The 16,797-nt window shown below is 42.5% G+C and overlaps 1 long non-coding RNA gene across 1 annotated transcript in view; it reads left to right on the forward strand.

Moving 5' to 3' along the window:
• Positions 1–16,456, forward strand: part of LOC147732928 (uncharacterized) — a 121,331-nt gene extending 104,875 nt beyond the window's left edge. The window contains exons 2-7 of the long non-coding RNA XR_015308692.1: positions 9,577–9,705; positions 15,246–15,320; positions 15,409–15,474; positions 15,561–15,624; positions 15,720–15,785; positions 15,925–16,456. This is a non-coding gene — a long non-coding RNA (uncharacterized LOC147732928). The remainder of the gene's footprint in view (positions 1–9,576; positions 9,706–15,245; positions 15,321–15,408; positions 15,475–15,560; positions 15,625–15,719; positions 15,786–15,924) is intronic.
• The last annotated feature ends 341 nt before the right edge of the window (positions 16,457–16,797 follow it).

Here is a 16,797-nt window from a genome sequence, read left to right on the forward strand (position 1 = left end):
TTCTCCCTGCTAGAATGCCCATAAATCGTTCTTAACATACCTGCCTGGGGGAAGGTACACCACTCACAGGCTCCTTACTAGTAGTTGCTGAATGCATATTGGCCTGCCCCGAAGAACTGGTACTCTGCCCCTCACTTTTCCTTGTAATGTCTAAAACTTCAGGTAATACCCTGAAGCATGAGCGTAAGGAAGGGTTGATCCTAATTTTTGTATCCAAGGGGTTGTCTTTGGCCCTCCCCTGCTTAATAGGTCTACCTTTAATCTGGTTCATTCGAAAAGCGGAGTTATTGATGATTATGGCTGTATTTGGTGAGCTCCCCGGAGTTTGGTTGTTAGAGTGCTCCTCAGCAAGCTATTTATTAACATTTACACTCTCTTTTACTTTTCCAAGTCTTGGGGTAGCCCCCTTCACTTCTTGCTCTTCTTGTTGACCCATCTTATCTTTCCAGCTGAAGCCACTCTGACCTACATTGGCAGGCAAACCTGAACCTCGTGTTCTCCTTCGGTGACTCCTGCGATCTCTATTTCACTCCCCAGGGATTGTCTTGAAGGGCTCTCCAACACCGACCTCCCCAGCACAAAGGAAGCAGTAGCGGAAAAAAGGGTCAATCCGAGAGTCAGCTCATGCTCACCCCCATCGTTCCTTGAAGGATCCAGGGAGCCGCTGGTACTGAGGCTGCCTCCCCTGACCCAGAGGAGCCCGCGAGCTGCTGCTCTACGGCCCCTCCTGAGCACCAAGGGGGCCTCGAAGCAAAGTAGTGGGAAAGGTGAAACGAAAGTCCCGGGTGCGCCTGCACACATCCCCAACTGGTGCTCCAGAAGACTATCTCCAGGGAAATTCAGACAGCGAAGGATTTGGCGATATGTCTGCAGCACAGACACTCTAGCAGCGAAGTGGTGAAAGGGCAAAAGGATATGCGTTCTGGGTGCAAGCGGCTGCTCAACTAGCAATCGCATTGTTCTCCGCCAGAAAACTCAATGCTTTTTGTTAATAAAGAGTAAAAGATGACAGTAAAATAAAAATACAAAAATGGTGTAAAAAATACTTTAAAAAATAAATACAAGAATCAATACATTCCTTTGGATCAATATATCCAACCAGCAAACATTTCGGAGAGTTCAGAGAGTATGAGGATTAGACCCAAGAGTGAGTTATAGCAATGTCTCAATATGAGTCCAACAGATGAGGATCCAGCCTGTATGCACCAGGATATCAAACAAAGTAGGAAGCCAAATGAGATCTGCCAAGAGAATTTATAACAAACCTCACAGTAATGCTTTTCCCGGGGCGCAGAGCCAAGAGAGGTGGCCCTGCCCTGTCTCTTCCAGGCAATGGTGGGTAAGGACCGGCTTGCCCTTGGCCCGTGCATCACCCGGGCACGCCCCTCAGTGCGGGGGCCTGGTGTTGTTTATATGCACCTCCGGGCGCTGTCAGGATGACGAGGCAGTGACCAGGAAGCGAAGAAGCTTGGTGATTGGACTCATGTGGACCCGCTGCTGCTGGCGTCTCACCCCCGGTCTGTTGTGGCAAAAGCAGCGCGTCCCTTGGATTCAGAGTTTCCAAAGGGAACACCATAAAGCACAAAACGCTTTGGGGACAGGTGCAAAACGTAGAGTCATCAGCGTGAAGGAATACATGTTATAGGGAATTTCATGGCTGACAAAGCCACAAAGCAACAGCACAATCTGCTACAGTTAGGAGCACAAAACATTCTGTTTTCTTAGAATCCTGGAGTGTGGGATCAAGTGACTCCAAATTTAGATCGCAGGTTAGGATTGATCCAAGCAGCACACGTGAGCCTAACATCTGCACACACAGGGGTGGCAGCTACAATTTCACTATTGCAGCAATGTTATTAGTGGTAAGGTCTCTACAAACAGACCAAGGACTTCATTCTTAAATGCAACATGCGTCAGTAGATGAAGCGTTCCACCATGACACGTCCACCACAGACACCTCTCTTGAACTCAGATAAGCAACTCGCTTGTGTTTGTCTGGAACACTGTGACCCTGTACAATCAGATGGAGCTTGTAAATACATCTTAGTAGCAGTGAATCCCTGTTCACTATCCCTATGGCTTGGCTACAGTGATCAGCTGACGCCCGAACAATTATTAAAGAACTGCACGTCTTTATTGGAACATATGCAGTAGCCCTATTCCATTTGGACCAGGGTCTGGCATTTGCCTTAAAGGCTCATAGAAACACCATTGGAAAAATTAGGTGTGGCCGTGTGGTACTCCTCCCCCTATCACCCCAAGGGGAATGTGGTAGTGGAGAAGAACTAGGACTTAAAGCTGTCTTTAACAGCTACGGTATTAGGTTCAGGTCGCAGTAGGGTTCATCATCTTTGTGGGGTACAGACAGCCCTAAACAATCTGCCTAGAAAATCCCTTGAGTGTTCAGACTCCCTATCTGGTCCTGTTTGGGGTTAAAATGTGGGTACTAGACAGTGACAATCCCAGTACACTGGTGGCTGAAACACCATTTAACATCAATGAATGTTCGGATGCTTTACAGGATCTGAACAATTTTCAATAAGCTCAGAGCAATATCCAGCAGAAACGTTAGGCCACTGGTGAAGTGAAGGAAGCACCAGCAACTCCTGGTTAGATCCCCAAGATTGCTGAACTGGTTTGGGAAAAAATAGTAGAAAGAAACGCATTTGGGCCTTCGTAGCCCCTTTCTGGTTGCAAAATAAAGAAATTTTTGTCAATATAGCTCATCAAACGGCCCTATGTGGCCAGTTCTACACAGTACACCTCCTCTCACTACCTTACAGGAAGTCCAGATGGAATCTTAGGTCAATGATGAAGCCTATTTACCCCTCCAGGGGACAGCTAACACTGAAGTATCCCTTCTTTCTGTTACATCAACAAATCTCTTTGCAAACATTATAAACAGAAACACAGAGTTCAATTCAACAAACAGACAAAGAAGCTGTTTCCGCAACATACCACCACAAGAGTCTACTCCCGGTTCTCCAAAGTTTCCAGAGTTGCCAAAAATAGATTGAAGAGCCTCCAGATACTTCTTTGACTATGATGACTTCTCTTTGGATTCATCTGAACCATCACCACTACTGCCCTGAGGTACACTGTTTGAATTATACTTTTGGTTGAAAAAGACATACTTTATCCCACCATGTATATATAGTTTGATTACAATTTCATTACATTTCCTTTTCCTTTGGATTGTTTTGTGACAGTCTTTTTCTTGATTCTCAATTGACATCATCTCCCAGAATGCTCTGCTATTAAACAGATGAACTTGGTTTTATAACCCCATTTGTCATTCACACAAAGTGAGAAGAGACCTTTCGTTGGTGAACATTTCTGCTGTTCCTGTTCCAGATAGAAATGTTTGGGATAAAGTATCCCATGATATATTTGGGTCTACTGAAGTGACTCAAGTTTCATATATATTTAACATTTGTGTGCATGATTTTTTCACCCCTAGCTCTGTCTCTGATGATTTGGACGGTGATACAGTGCATGATATGCTAGATGATCTTCAGCATTCAACTGTTTTTAATAATAACGAGATGTATGAGGGCACTGCTATTTGTGATTAAATGTTCTGTTTTCACCATTATGGTCACAATGTCCTGCATTAAGCATGCTGTATTTATTTACACCTTAACAAAAACAAGGGGGACCTGATAGGTAGCTTTGGACCAGGGTTATCAAGTATTTTCAAGAACAAAGGTCCTAAGCATAGAACTTTATCCAAATAACAGGTGTATATAGACCACAATGGGAGGCTATATAGTCTTATCCTGTACCCAGCCGGGCAAGGAATTTATTCATTTGTTATAAAAAGGATTATGAGTTACAGTTTCACAGTAAACATATACATGTGAAGTAGGGCACAAGCCTGTACCGTACTAGAAAGTAGGAGGGAGAAGATAAAGAAGAAAGAAATTTTACATCAGGCAAGAAGTGGTGAGCAAAACTCGGTACTGTATTACATTAGAATTGGCAGTAATCCCCAGAGTAATCCATACAAGCAGTAGTATTCAAAGATTTAGCTGTATGATTACTAAACAAAGTCGACGGCGTTTCGATCCCTGGCTCAAATTATAATGGGATCATCATCAGGACTTATTAATTTTTGCCTGGTACAAATAATGTTATATACTCCTGTAACGGAAATCAGGGAAAAACAAAAAAGCAAAGAAGAATTTTAAATTACTTTTCTGCGGCGAGAAATTGAGGTCAACTTAGTCACATTCGATACCTACATTTTTCGGAATCGCAGTGCGGTGACAGTGCCAACACGTGTTCCATTTTTACAAAGTTGTGCCACTGTGCGCAAAGGGTGCTCGATAATTTTGAGGATTTAAACAAAAAACATTTCTGAAAGGACAAGGAATCGGTGAAATGATGGGACGGACGTGAAAGACTAACTCCTCCAATTTGGTGAGGAGGTGGAAGCCTGTGCAGTGAAACGGGGGTTGTGGGGAATTAAAAGGGGAATATGGACTGCCTTATGTCAAGAGTGGGTAAAGAATTGTCGTACCCACTGTGCTGGGAATCTTCTGTGTTGCACGTGGAAAATTTGCAGGAAGGATGACCGGTAATCAGGTTCCGAGTCACCTGCCAGCACCGGAGCAGAATCAGATGCAAAACTCCTAATGCGCCGTTGGTGGAACACTACACAGAGTTGAATCATACAGCTGATGATATGCAATGGACAATCCTCAAAATCATCAAACACCCGCAAAGAGGAGGAAATCTCGCCCAACTGTTGAGCAGAGAAGAACTCAAGTCCATAATCCAGTTCAACACTATCCGGACTGGATTAAACAAGAGTGAGAACTGGACTAATCTACTGTAGCTGGCAATTTGATCAAACCACACTGCTACTGAGTAACTGCAAATACTGTTCTATTAAAAGCCATAACAGTACCAATGACAAGAGAGCATGACTGAGCATAATATGTTTAATGTAATCGGATATTCCATCAAAATGGTTCTTATCACAAATGTTGCACTTTATTCACTGTCGATCCCGAGCACTTCTGTATGCACACAGTGCACTTTTATAATTTCACTTCCCTTGTCACCCCAGCAAACCCAAAACACCACTCCAAGATGTCTGCCACATCACCCAATGTCATGTGACTTCTATCACCTGACCGGATGTATTTGAATGGCTGTATCTTGTCCATTACCGTGGAAGCAACTCAACTGACTGGAACTAGTAGATCGTCACCTCGCCCAAGTATCATTATAGCGGTAAGGAGACATCTAGACAGACCCATGGATACTCATGGTTGGGATTAGAACTAAGTTAGAAGTAAAGCGTAAACTAATAATCTCGCTCTTTTCCCTGTGTAGCGGATCGTGTAACTGACCGACCGTAGCAACGTACAGTCTCTTCACTAACGGTAAGAAGCCCCCAATTCCCCACAGATCGGGGCCTCTTTCCCGGTAAGAGCGTAGATCTGATCTGCTCTTCCTTTTTTATAGCGGATCGAATTAAGTGTCGACCGCGTCAACCCCACCAGACAGGACCACCATTTGGTACCTGCCACGATACCCAAAACCGAGCCTCAATTGGTAAGTCCTTGTCATGAAGGGCTGCGGCTCCCCTTAGCCTTCCATATCAACTAACGTCCACTCTCCTCTTTAGTGACTCGGAACCTGATTACCGGTCATCCTTCCTGCAAATTTTTCACGTGCAACACAGGAGATTCCCAGCACAGTGGGTATGACAATTCTTTACCCACTCTTGACATAAGGCAGTCCATATTACCCTTTTAATTCCCCACAACCCCCGTTTAACTGCACAGGCTTCCACCTCCTCACCAAATTGGAGGAGTTAGTCTTTCACGTCCGTCCCATCACTTCACCGATTCCTTGTCCTTTCAGAAATGGTTCTTGTTTAAATCCTCAAAATTATCGAGCACCCTTCGCGCACAATGGCACAACTTTGTAAAAATGGAACACGTGTTGGCACTTTCACCGCAATGCGATTCCGAAAAATGTAGGTATCGAATGTGACTAAGTTGACCTCAATTTCTCGCCGCAGAAAAGTAATTTAAAATTCTTCTTTGCTTTTTTGTTTTTCCCTGTTTTCCCTTACAGGCGTATATAACATTATTTGTACCAGGCAAAAATTAATAAGTCCTGATGATGATCCCATTATAATTTGAGGCAGGGATCGAAACGCTGTCGACTTTGTTTAGTAATCATACAGCTAAATCTGTGAATACTACTGCTTGTATGGATTACTCTGGGAATTACTGCCAATTCTAATGTAATACAGTACCCAGTTTTGCTCACCATTTCTTGCCTGATGTAAACTTTCTTTCTTCTTTATCTTCTCCCTCCTACTTTCAAGTACGGTACAGGCTTGTGCCCTACTTCACATGTATATGTTTACTGTGAAACTGTAACTCATAATCCTTTTTATATCAAATGAATAAATTCCTTGCCCGGCTGGGTACAGGATAAGACTATATAGCCTCCCATTGTGGTCTATGTACACCTGTTATTTGGATAAAGTTCTATGCTTAGGACCTTTGTTCTTGAAAGTATTTATTTACACACAATGGGAATACTGCCTTACACCACCGGAGGGTACCTCAAAAGCATTTGCACAGAAGTCTGGATACTTTTGAGGTCATAATACAGTTAACCCAGAGTATTATTTATTTAAATTCATCTTCACAGGCTCATAAAACTATGCTTATTAGCACCAAGCTGATATATTCTGCGCCCTTTGTTTCCCAGTTGTCTGTACAAGGGTTTGACTTCTGGAAAGACTTTGTTGACTTAAAACTAATATCGGGAAGTAAGGATAAAAGGTTCAGCGAACCGCTGCCTTATTTAGAGCATGCCTTACACCAGAGCAAATGATTTTCCTTAAATCTGTGCAGCAAACATTCTGTCTTGGCTTGTCTAAGATAAAAGTCTTAAATATACCAAACATTTACACATTTGCACGTTTTGCGAACTGGCAGTGATTCACAAATTACATGGAGGAAACATTAAACAATACACTTTATATTGGCTCATACAGTTCTTCAGACACCAATCAGAGGGGATGGTGAGTGTGGTTGGTAGCTACTCACGGATGTCAGGCTCATTTTTCTGCGTGAGACCGATAGGTTTAAGATCAGTAGGCCCGACCCAAGATATATGCAGACACAACACTGCCTTGATTGGTTAGAAACCTCAACATTGTCCCCGATGAAAAAGCACTTTGCCTCTTCTTTCTCATGACTTGAGATTACAAAAATTTTTACTAGGTCCTCAAAGACTGCATCAAGAGCACTTTCTGCATGCAATATACAACGAAGTGTGGAAAACTTCACAGCAGGAAGCTGCTGAGAGATTACGCAAACTTGACCGTGCAAATTTAGAAAGGGCTCTGGCAGTAGTAGATAATGGTATGACTACTCTATCCACCAGATTATAATCTCTGGGTAACATAGTGTCATCTGCAATTGACATCCTTCAGAGTGACGTCTTCTGTACAACATGGGTAGTCGCAGCTTAGAGCTATAATGCTACTGAGTTGAACTCTATAGACACCTTCATGCCACTAGCTTGTTTTTGCAATTTAATTTTAGCAAAGAACAAACAATCATGGTAATGAAAGATACAACCTATACTATGTTACACATAGAGAAGCTGGAGGAACTGCCATTAACTATTGCTGAAAAAGGTTCTGCAGATTGGATAATCCACTGATTTATTTCTCTGCCCACTTCAACATTTCCCTTCCGATACTGCTTACAACACCATCAAGTGGACAGATATGAAGACCTAGATGAGTCATGGATCTTACCATTAAAGTTCTGATGTTGGAATAGAGAGACTGAGGTTTTTCTTAGCGGGATTGACTGCAAGAGTACCTTGGGACATTCCTTAGTTTGCACAGAAGTTTTGCTTCATGGCGCATGTAATGCATCTAAGGCAAACTTGTCATGCTACCTGAAAGGTTCCCCAGCTGCTGTGATCCGTCCAGCTTTTAGATTACTCTCGAATGGAAGTTAATTGATGCTGAATGATCAGGGCTGCTGTGTGATGAGACCAGGTGGTGTCTATCTGGTAACGGTCTCTGCGTTTGCTGTATATAAATACTGTTTCCACTTGTCCACACAGTTAAGGATGAAATGCTTTGGCCTTGAATAAAGGTTGCAAATGTGCACTTTAATGCTTTAAGCAGACTGAAAACCTTATTGTTTCAGATAGATGTGGCTCTAACATCTGCAAGGGAGATGTTTGGTATTCAGGTTGCAATGTCTTCTTCTTTAACATGTCTAATATGGTGGGAGTGGCCCAGATTTTTAAATCAATTGGCTCCGGGATGGTTTACACCTTCCATTCAATCTTCGGAGTTATTTCCTCATTCATACACTCCATGTTTGGAAGCAATTCTGGAGGATTACCGCTTGTCCTTTTCCTAGGTGTTAGAACTGTGCTTTCACATTTTCTGCTCTGCAATGGAGGTCCCCCTACAAGGTCAAATGGGAACAGCACTACTACATGTGCTCCTGTGTCATGAAAGCGTGATACAGTGCTTTGGTGCACCCTTACTTCAGGAATGAAAAACCATTGTTTTTTGTCCTTTTGGCCCATCTGGCTACATTCCGTGAAGCCTGTTTTCTGCTATCTGCTGTGCACTTTCAAATGTGCCCTGGTCATATGCTTGGGATTACAATTGGTTCAACCACCGGACATTGCCCTACAGGTGGGCATGTTAACGGCTCACTTATACTGTTTCCCCTCACACTTGCCATTGCTCCTGAATGCATATTACAAGCCCTCCTGGGATGCTTCGGCTCCTGGTGATCTGGATCCTGGCTCTTCATGTGCAGAATATGCACCAACTGATCCTCTCTTGGCGAACACTGAGGTAGTTGGATGGTAACCTCTTGGCCTCTTGGATTATCGTCTGCAGTTACTGGGAGTAGCAATGTTTCGTCACTACTCAGAACACATAAACAATCTGGCAGTTTCGAGTTGTGAATTATTTTTTATTCAAACTTGTTTTAACATCCTAAAATAATTATACCTCACCTTTTTGACTTGTTTTTAAATTTCTCCTATGCTTTTTAAATATAGCTTTCTGTATGCTTTTATCCTCAAACTTGCATATTGCCTTTTTATAGTTTAAGGGTTTTTATGCCTTTATGTAGGTTTAGAATTATATTTCAACAGCTATATTTTTGTTGTATTGTGTTCAAGGAGTGGGTTGTCATGTGAAGGTATTAAGCCGGGTTAAAAAATCACCATTTTACATGCACACTTTCTTAAGTTGCTTTCTCTCCCTAAAACATGATGAAATTTGACACACATTCATTTGCATACACATATGGGAAAACATTCTTTGAACTTAGTTTGCTTACAATACAATTTTGCAGTCAATCTATCAAGCTATCTTGAACATTCTGTAAAAGGACTAAGTTCAGCACACAAGATGTGTTATTTGTTTTTTGGCCCCTCAGCGAAAGAACTATCATAATAGAATATACAAGCAGCCTGACTGGGATTTCGACATGGTAAAACGGAGGATGTTCTTATATATATATATGACATCAAGCCTTTGTTTATTCGTAGGAGCATTTCACTGACACTGAGAGGTTGGTCCATGCCAGAATTCCAGCTCACCTGATTCCTGTAACCTCATTCGAGAGATGCGGTCCTACTTTACACCAAGATGGGCAGCTTGCTGGCACTTATCCACAGGTAATGGAGAGTTAGACCACCCAGACAGGGATTTGGCAGATACACTCACCTTAGACACAAAATGGTAGAAGTTGCTGGATAGGAGAACACTAAGTTAGCATAGAGCAAGCATAGAGTTTAATGTAATATGCAAAATGATTGAATTGTTAATCTTTTTCGCCATTCTTGTAATGCTAGTAGCATAATTCTATTTCTATTCTATTGAACACGCATATTGTGTATTTCTTGTGTATCCCTTTGAGTATGCATAAGTAACTTAGTGAAAGAGTTTTAGATCTATTACCACAATTTTCTTGGGGATGAGGGTTGTCATGTTCTGAGGTTGCACACACATTTGTTACCCTATAAGGTTAGGGGTACAGATGGTGCACTGTGAGCTAGCAGGACTATAGGCCAACATATCCTGAGGGGTGCTCACAATCAGTCTCACACCAGTCCAACGAAAGTACAAGCCATACAACACTGGTAATGAAAAACACATAAATTCATTTTTCACTACTGCAAGGCCTGCCTCTCCCATAGGATAACATTGGGTACATTATTACATTTATAAGTGATAACTTTCAATTGGGAGCAGGTTGGAATGACATGCAAATCCCTCTTTAATGGTAAAGTCGGTAGTTAAGTAACAATTTTGAAAATGCTACTTTTAGAAAGTTTGAAAAACTGAGGCGTTAGGCCCTTAGGGATGTGGCTTTAGTCAGGGCCATATAACAATCAATAAACAACAAGATGCCTGTACCACACTTACTTTTTAAGCTATTACAATTCTGGCTTGGAAAACATTTGAGGGGTAGAGGGAAAGTGAGGTGGCATGAGTAAGGAAAGCCATGAGAGGAATAGCAGTCGAAATTCCAGACCCATGCACCAGCAGCCTACAGAAACAGTGCACTTCTTTTGGATCAATGTTGGAAGAAGACTGATGCAGGCAGCTCCTGTGCCCCTCTGAAAACCTGTGTTGGGTGTGGGTCAGCTTGCGCATGCTAAAGGGCCGACTGGTCTTAGCAGGCAGACTCTAGGCATTCTGCTCACAAGCTCCTCTGCTCTTGACAGGCATACAGATGGGCAGAAAGCTTGTGGGCCAGGCTCAGAGCAAGTGGTTGTGATTACTGGGTGATGCCCCTCGCTCAGCAGGGAGACTGGCAGACCATGGTCCCTATACATTCAGCCACTAGAAGTCTTGGTCATCTTCTTTCTTTGAGGAGGCAGCACTGTTCAACAAATCATGGGACTCATTCTACCTTTATAATCTTTATCTATATGTGATTTAGTGCCTGTGCTTCAGGATGGGGGAAGCTCCTTTGAAGAGCTCTCTCTGCACAGCCCTTCATTTAAGGGATAGTCTGCCACTGCAGGAGTAGCTCTAGAGCTAATTGTACCACAACACAGGCCAAGGGAGTAATCAGGGGTCCCACCAAGCTGTCAGCCTCCACTGAAATATAAAGGTTCAAAGGTCTAAGGCATTCTCTCTAGCAAGGTTCCTTGGTCCACAGTGCCATCCATTCAGTAAATGCACCCAGGACCCATTGAAGAACAATTCTTCCTGGAATCAAATAAACCTTTGGCAGCAGATTTACAAGCCCCATACAGTACATTTGTGCCGCCGTTGCTTCACGTTTGTGATGCAGCGGCAGCGTAAAGCCAGCACCATGCTGCGGGGTATTTACAACGTGATGAATCTGGGCGATGCATCACGTTGTAAAGCCCTGCGCCACATGTGGGCGTTCCGGCACGGGGTGTGTTCTGGAGAAGGAACACCTCAGAAAAGTGGCTGAGTGAAATCTCAAAGATTTCACTCAGTCATTTTTACGGCCAATCTGCATCAAACCCCAGCGTCTGCTTGAAGCAGGCATAAGGATTGTCACAGCATGTTAGGCATGGGGCACCCCGAGCCTTGCTGGAGCTGCGTCACGCTTGCGACACAACTCCAGCAATGCGCCGCCTTTCCGCAGAGGGATGCGACACGCATCTGCCCATCCATGCGGCACGGTGCGCCGCCCTTGTTGCAACACCTCCGAGAAGGCACCATCCCAGCCGGATTACAAATTAAGAATATACCAGTAATCTTTACAGAGGATCCGATATTCAAAAAAGGTTTCTCCCTAATAGAAACTAAATGTAGTAGAGACCTTATGGTCTTAACAGTCGAGACAGCGGTTAGAATATCGAAGGAAGAACTAGCTGAAATTGCTAAATTAGAAGCCGAAATTAGCACCAATCCAACCATAGCAGATGCCAAGGCACTCCTGGAAAAAGTAGCTAAAGAAGTACAGGAGTTCAAAGACTATACCATAACTCAAAAGTCTAATCAATTTGAAAAAGACAAGAAAGGTTTTTCACTAGATAATATATATCCATATATATATCCATGATTTCTATTCCAAAGCATAATCCAGACGTTTCCTTCAAGGAAACCAAGGGAGATCACGAAAACAATTTATTTCCTTCTCTGACACATAATCGTCAGGGACTGATAGTGAGCCTACCAGTAATTACAATCGTCCGAATAGGAATCGGAACTGGAACGCCAACCAGCAACAGCAAAACCAATCGTCAAACCCTCATTTTTTAGAGAGAGGCCAAACACGTCCCAGGGGTCGAGTGAGATACACCATCCCATGGGAAATGAAAACACGACGACAGCATTACAAAAACTGAAAGCGTTGCCAATTTTCAATTTATCTAAAAAAGTATTGACATCAGAAGAGGAAAGTATCTTGGCAAAAGGCTTGTCATTCGTTCCTTCAAAAAGAACTGATTTTGTAAAAATGAAATCAGAATTTATCGAATTTTGCAGAAAATTATGATTAACCCTGTTCTTTAGTGAAAATTCCACGAATCAGTCCCTGGAAGTTACAGGCTTAAAAAATAAGTCCACCTTTTGTCCTCCACCCAGTAAAGTTCCTAAAGACCTTTTGACCTTTGAGAAAAGTGTCTTGTCTGCGATATCAGCTATGGAAAAAGAGAAAAAATGTGTGAAGTTTAATACCACCAAGAAACAGATGACAGCATTAAATAACTTAAAAACTGACAACACCGTAATAATTAAGCAGGCCGATAAAGGTGGTGCTATAGTTGTGTGGGACAGTCAAGATTACACCACAGAGGTAATGAAACAGCTAGAGGACATTAGCTGTTATCGTAAAATAAATAAAGATCCTACTACAGACCTTCAAAACGAACTTTTTGGTATTGTACAAGAAGGATTTGATCAGGGTTTTGTTGGTCCTAAAGAACTTGAATATCTAAAAATTAAACATCCTAAAGTGCCTATGTTCTATGTACTGTCCAAAATTCATAAAGATCCTGACCATCCGCCTGGCAGACCCATCGTGGCAGGATGTGGTTCGGTGCTAGAGCCGGCAGCGAAATACGTAGATTGTTTTCTAAAGGAATTCATGACCCAGGTTAAATCCTACCTACAGGACACTACAGATTTTATCAAAAAATTGGAGAACATCGACTTCTGTGAAAACAGAGACAGATTAGTTACTTTAGACGTAACTGCTCTGTACACACAGATCCCCCAAGATGAAGCTGTAGCAGTACTTACACATTTTCTAGATTCCAGACCTAGGCCTATGCAGGTGCCCACTAAATTCATTGTAGACCTAGCAGCGTTTGCCTTAAAGAAGAATTACTTCTGTTTCAATGGTGAGTATTACTACCAGGTCAAAGGGGTAGCTATGGGCTGCCCCTTTGTACCAGAATTGGCAGTACTGTTTATGGCAATGTATGAGAACGCGTACATTTACAACAACAATCCATTCGTTCAATACATCGGAGCTTGGCTCCGATTTATTGATGATGTTTTATGACATGGACAGGAGATAGTGACACCCTTACTAGATTCCACCAATGGCTTAATGCCAGGACCGCTGACATAAAGTTCAGCTTGACTGAGTCGACAATCAGGATTGCATTCCTTGACGTGGAGCTCTTTCCATCTGAAGGGAAATTAGCAACCACACTATATATCAAACCCACCGACCGGAATAAGTCCCTGATGTTTAACAGCAATCATCCTAGAAATCTTAAAGAAAACCTCCCGTATGGGCAGTTTCTGCGAGTCCGCAGAAACTGCACATTTAAAGAAGATTTCCAATACCATTCAGAAAATCTAATATCCAAGCTGTGTGATAGGGGGTACCCTAAAAAACTTGTTAAGACCTGTATGAAGAGAGCCCAATGGACCCCACGTGAGACACTTTTGGAACAAAAAAACAAACCTGAGTTGAAACGACAAGTATGTGTCACCACTTATTGCCCTAATGCCAACCAATTGAAAAAGGTTATAAAACAGAATTGGCATCTAGTGAAGGATCTAGATGAAAGTCTTGTAAATGTGCCCCTATTTGCTTTTAAAAAAGAAAACAACATTGCCAATCATATAGTCCGAGCGGCCATGCCAGCTCCCAAACCTGCAACGTTACGCCAAATGATGGGGATGCCCCCCATCCTCGGACATCACAAATGTGGCACCTGCTTGTGCTGTGAATCCACTTTGGAGGGTTCTCTTTTCCAACATAATGGAATCTCCTGGAAGCATGATGTATTCAGCAACTGTAAGAGCAAGTTTGTTGTATATGGCATTACATGCCCATGCAATCTATTATACATAGGCAAAACGAACCAAGAGGTACGTCAACGTATCTCGCAACACAAATCCAGACTAAAAAGGAAAGTTGAAAATGCTCCTTTGGTGCAACATTGGATGCGGATGCAACATCAAGTCAGTGAGCTAAAATGGACAGTGATTTCAAGAATAGAAAAAAATCCTCGAGGAGGTGATCAGAATTTGGCATTATCAAAAAGAGAAGCATTTCTCATAGTCAAATTCGACACAGCTGTATCCGGGCTCAATGAATTGAGTGAAATCTTTAACCTTTAATTTAGTGTCGCCTGCGAGGACACTGGACCCTTCGAAAATCCATCTAATTTGAGTATCCATTCCCCTTATCACATGGATCGTATGTATGAAACCTAGACTCCGGTCCATGTCTTCCGTCGCACTTTTCGTCCAATTGAGGGCGTGACAGTTCACCTGGTCAGCCTATATAGTTAGATCAGGCTACCCCCTGCCAGCTTCTGCGCATGAGCCAGGGTATAGTGCTAACCGAAACGCCGCCGAGCCAAAGGTCTTGTCAGACTAATCCTATGTAAGTAATGGAATCTAGATTTCCTTTCCTTCACCGCTAGCCGCAGTCCTTTAAAGATAGACTTATGCCCCTATTTTCTTTTTCGTTACAGTTAATTCTTTACAAATAAACTGTTTTCTGCCGTGCGTTGCAGACATGGCGGGAAGTCCTTGAAACTCTTGGTTAGACTTTATGCCATAACCGATAAAATAACAACCGCTAAAACGCTTATTTAAATGTCGTTCAAGGTCTCCTGAATTCCTCTGTATTTGTGACCCGCTTTATGCGGTGGCAACGCGTTCTATCAGCCATTATGGTAAGCCTTTTTAACGACTAGTGCCAAGCTTGTAACAAACCGGTGACTAGCTACTACTTACTCTGTTTATCGCTGGCTTTTTTCAGATTAACAAGGCACCCACTGATATATATCGTCAACCTTTGTATTAAATACCAGATTCGCCCTCTCCCGTTTTTCTGGTAAGACTCCATTTGTTAGTCCTACTCGGCTTAACATGCATCCTGCGATTTTTGTGTATTTATTTTCCCTTCCATTTCACTTCTTTAGACCTTTGTGCCAGTGTCTACTACCCCGCGGCTACGTATACCGAAACCTTCGGCCTCCATTAACTAGGTGAGAGTCTTACTACTCTATAGAGCGTCAACCTTCTAGTACTATTAGAATCCCCTTCTGAAATTTCCATTGTTTCCCCCTAACAGGTAAACGCACGCCATACTCTTCCCCCTCGGCTCGCATTTAAGAAAATCTTTTTGGATATACAAGGTAAGTAAAACTAAGCTTCCCCTCCATTTTCCGCCACTCGCCATTCCCAAAAATTTCGATTCCATCTGACACCGATGCGTTGATTAATTTTTCAGACTTGGACACAGCCTACCTCCTTAGAACTTTGAGGCTTTCCATCCACCCCACATTCCTGCTTTGTGGTAAGCTGGTGGAGGAGAGGGTGGGACCTGAGACAGGAACCTGATGCTGATCCGTTGACTTTGTTTAAAAACCCAAATGTTTTGAGATTCTTATATTTCCTTTTCCTTTTCTGTTTTCATCTTTTTGTATTGTGTTTAGATACTACTCAAGGCCCTGAAGAGAATCCCCAGAAACTCAGCGGGATTCGAAACGCGTAGGCCCCAGCCATTTTGCTGTCTGCAAGAGTGATAAGCTCTCTAAAAGGATTCTTTTGCTTATCGCTGATTTATGTACATTACCTTTATTTAATGATTGAACAAAGTTTCTTGGATATTTAGATTTGATATAGGAATGTACCTTTTTTAGAAAATAATTTTTTTGCAGTACCATCCAAAAACTGTTTCGCAGACTTTGGCTTCTTTTCTTCTGTATTTTCCCCTTGTCTTGTGCTTGTTATTGCATTGTATATATATTGCACATTTTTGTAGTTATAGTACCCCCTCCCCCAGAGATTGGTTGCATGTTGTTGAATGCCTGTGATATGTCTGATATGATGAATGATTCTTGATTTGTGCTCCTGCCTAGTATGTATTATGTGTCCGTTTTGAAGATGTAATTTTGTATGAAGTTTTTTATAAAATATGGTTTTTCTTGAAAAAGTTACAAATAACAATAAAAGCTATTGACTAGCTCCCGGTCTTGAATGTTGTTTCAAGTGCTGTGTTGCAACTTGTGTATACCACTTATTCACATCAGTACTGGCAACTTTTGTTTGTTATTTGCATTGTAAATGTGGCGCATCAGTGGTGGCGCACGGGTGGTTTGGCGAGTCACAACTTTTCTGGCGCATCCCTGCTGGTTAGTAGAGATGAGCCAGCAGTTTTAAATCTGCCCCTTGATGTGCTTAGAGGATGCCCTGCTCTGCTTCCTTTAGTGTGTGTATGTCTCCCCTCAGCCCACAAAAATGTCACCACTGCACTTCTCTTGTCTTAGGATTGCAGTTCTCAACTCCACAAGCCTCCAAGCCTCTCT

The sequence above is a fragment of the Lissotriton vulgaris genome, chromosome 2_1, assembly GCF_964263255.1.
Source record: "Lissotriton vulgaris chromosome 2_1, aLisVul1.2, whole genome shotgun sequence".
Lineage (NCBI taxonomy): Eukaryota > Metazoa > Chordata > Amphibia > Caudata > Salamandridae > Lissotriton > Lissotriton vulgaris.